A 3614-nucleotide genomic window follows, 5' to 3' on the forward strand; every position below is an offset into this window, starting at 1 on the left:
TAGTTTTGTGGTAGGTTTACCTCCTACCTATGTATATATTTTGTAAATATGTTTTTGGTGTGTGTAGTGGAAGTTTGAATAATGTGTAAGCTTCATGCTTGCTAGTAGTTTAAGAGTTTTGGTTTGTTGGCTTTGCCCTACTCCCCTCCACCCTCTTTGCAAGTAGCTCCCGATTTTCTCTTCTTGTTGACTCTATCACTCAATGGTTAAGGCACTCATCTTTGACCAAATATTGTTGGAGTTCTTTGTTTTTGTAGTAAAAAATAGTCCCATAATTAGAGACCCTATTAGTACACATATGGACCTAGATTTTAAACTTTTAGTTTCAAGTTTTGAAACTCTTTGAACTACTTCAAACTTTGTGCAAAGTGGTTGGAAGGGGTTCAATAGTTCAAAATAGTTCAAATTGTTAATGCAAGTTTAAATGGTCTATACTGAAAGGTTCACATGTACGATTCACTGGCGTGGTTTCGGTGATTCATTTCCAATTTAGAGATGCAGTTTGTCAATTCACAAATTCAAAAGCCTTGGTTCAAAAAGGTTCAAGGATGGAAATGCTAAAGAAAAGTTCAGATCTAAATTCTAAGTTTGAAATGGGAATATGAATTCAAGCCTCATGTGAAGAAGTGTCAGATGATCAGCTTATTGGAATAAGAGTTTTAATTAAAAATGGAAGATTGTGCTAGAGCCAGACTCAAAATTGCTAGTTAAAAGTCTAGATGCAAATAATCTATGCTTGTGGAGGAAAAATTTAGGAATGCATTGAATAAGGTTACCTTTACACACAAACATTAAAATTTAATGATTGGCATGTATGGTTGGAAGGTTTGAGATTTAAATTTAGAAAATCTCGATGAATAAAAGAAGGGATATAATTAAATTTGATTCATGGTCTAGAAATCTAAATGTACAAGCACTCTGAATTCAAGCTTCATATATATATCATCTGAAATTGTTGGCTAGAACAAGCATTAGGTCAGATTTTCAAGTTCTCAATACTAAGTATTGTTTGATAAGAATATAATGAAGAAAATCTCATCCCCTTTCATGTAGAATTTTTCAAAGCATTATAAATAGCAGGAATGCTCAACAAGATGTACGTGGCCATGAATTTCCTAAAGGCATGAAAATTATTGAGCGAATACAATTATAATTTTATCAAATTCAATCAAATTTGATAATGGTGAGAAGACAAAGAGGTTGGGTTTTCATCAACTCTCGACCATGGAAATATCAATGATTGAATAAATAATGTTGAATGGTGACATTTTGATTATCTCTCTACAAAAAAAGGGTGGCTTGAGTCTTTTCAAAGAAGTTGTGACATAGCATAAAATAAAAACACAATCCATTAACAATGAGTTGTGATTCCTATCCAAAAAATCATTCTTCATCAACTCCCCAATTGATGAAGTTTAAATTAGTGCTATAACACTTAAAGAAATGTAGGTGAATATGAAATCTAAAGCACAAATGCAAGCTCAAATATATTGGAAGAAGGTACAGGTTCATATAATATTGATTCTTAGAGTCTATATAACTCGTGAATTGGGCTATAGAAAAGACCAAGTTTAACCATGTAAGTAGCGATCTGTGGCACAAAGCCTAATTCCCTTCTCATCCATAAATCTTTGTATCTTCAAAGTGATGCTTCATGTCTTGATTGGGAAGGATGCACAAAGAGGATAGGATCATGAAGTGCTTACAGGATAGGATCATGAAGTGCTTACACTAACTGCCTACCCCAAACATGATTCTAGTTGGAGACACTTGGCAAAAAAATGTGGAATGAACCCAAAGCATTGAGGCCTTGTTGAAAGTTTTGAAGACTTTAAGAGCCATTCATACTCAGTATTGGTGATGGTTACTATTAAGTAGAAATGGAGATTGTACAAAAGCCAAATTTCATAAATTTCTCTTATCTGATAAATGAGAGGAAATTATTGTGTCGGGGAAACTTATGCAACAGCTGTAAAGATAAATACTTTATGAGCATAGTAGTATACCCAAACTATGGGATCTATCACTACCAAACAAGCTTATGCAACTCTACAAATTTCTACAAACCTACATATAGGACCAAAGAAGTGGAATGCTTTAAGTCCTTTGGTAAGAGGCTAAAGGTAACTCGAGGAAAAGTGCATGTTCTTTTGTTTGTTCAAGCATCATTAGTTAATGAGTTTCATTCCTCTCAAAATATTGCAATCAGTCTATACAAGCGATACCAAAATGTTATAAACCACACCTGTGGTGACAACCTTAGAGATTTTGTCAAAGCTAGGCTGACTGCTTATGCTGTGTGATGCATAGATGAAGGCTTGCACAAGGAACTTCTTAGATCAGAAGTATCAAATGTCCAAGTAGAAGATATTCCTAACAATGGTGGTAGCACTAGACTAAAGTTCAAAATTACTACTGAAGAGATTGAAGAGTGTATCTTGTGGTTAAGTATCATGTTTGTTACTATAATGTGCACCCCTCAACCAACCATTATTTAGTGGTCAAGGAGTTTTCCAGTTTCTACAAATGTTGAGTTACAATGGAAAGGCTTTTGTCCCATCATTGCAAATGCATATTATACTCGAGGAATGGCTTGGCTTCCTGTAAAGACATTGCAATTAGAGCAATTAGCTATTATGGAAACTACAGAAGAGCCAACAATGGTTGCAAGTTTAATGCTCCTCAAATTAAAATATGAAAGTGAACTTTGTCAAACGGAAATTGTTATAGAAAACATTGATCATGATCCAAGGATTGATTGGCATAGATGAAATAGTGGAAAATTTTGAAAGGAGGAAAACTTCAAACTTGCATCTCGTATAGGTGAATTAAAAATGGCATCTGTAGGTATCCTCGGGTAGTGCACCAAGTATTAGGCAAAATCTTAGATGTCAAACTCCATTTTTACACTCATTCGACTCACATTGGCCTCCTCTGAATAAAACACCAACAGTGCACAATACACGAGCCTCACCCTTTGTCAGATTAAAAATAGAAGGAAAAAGGAGTGAATACAATAGAACTTCATTAGCTTTTATCTAAGGTGATTCAAGATGACAAGTGTGGGCTTCATTGAGTTTAAAGAATTGAATGATGCAGATTAAAGAAATATATATGGAATTTTAATTCAAATTTTCCATATTACATATATGTTTAAGGCATAATGTGAGAAAATAATAAAGATTGACTTTAGGGGCTCCAATATAGAAAGTAGTTATAAATTTAAAAGATTCTCTTAGTTGGTAATAAGGTAAAAGATACAAACCCATGATATATTGTTACCTAAAATTTAATGAGGGATCAAACATTGTGTTTGTAGGAGATTGAAAATATTAAAAGAAAAAGGGGAAGTCATAAGGTTTTTCAAGATTTGGTTAGGGAAACTGAAACTTTTTTGCAGGAAATGAGAAGATAATAAAGAGGCCAGCAGAAGAAAAGAGTTGGGGGAAAAGGTTCCAAATTTCTCTCTGGGGGTTGGTGGACTGTGTGTTACAGCAGAGAGGAGAGGTTTTTAGATTTATTCCATTTTCTTGGGAGGTTGTGGGAAGTAGAGCAAGTGTTCATTTTCCTTTTCTGAAATTTGTATTAGAAATAGGAGAATTTTGATCTATTTA

The 3614-nt window shown here is 34.0% G+C and overlaps 1 pseudogene; it reads left to right on the plus strand.

Moving 5' to 3' along the window:
• Positions 1-1880: 1880 nt before the first annotated feature.
• Positions 1881-2771, plus strand: LOC149571171 (uncharacterized; annotated as a pseudogene).
• Positions 2772-3614: the final 843 nt, after the last annotated feature.

This window comes from Cupressus sempervirens, chromosome 2 (assembly GCF_028749045.1).
Source record: "Cupressus sempervirens isolate cs-2001-9-10 chromosome 2, ASM2874904v1, whole genome shotgun sequence".
NCBI classification, from domain to species: domain Eukaryota; kingdom Viridiplantae; phylum Streptophyta; class Pinopsida; order Cupressales; family Cupressaceae; genus Cupressus; species Cupressus sempervirens.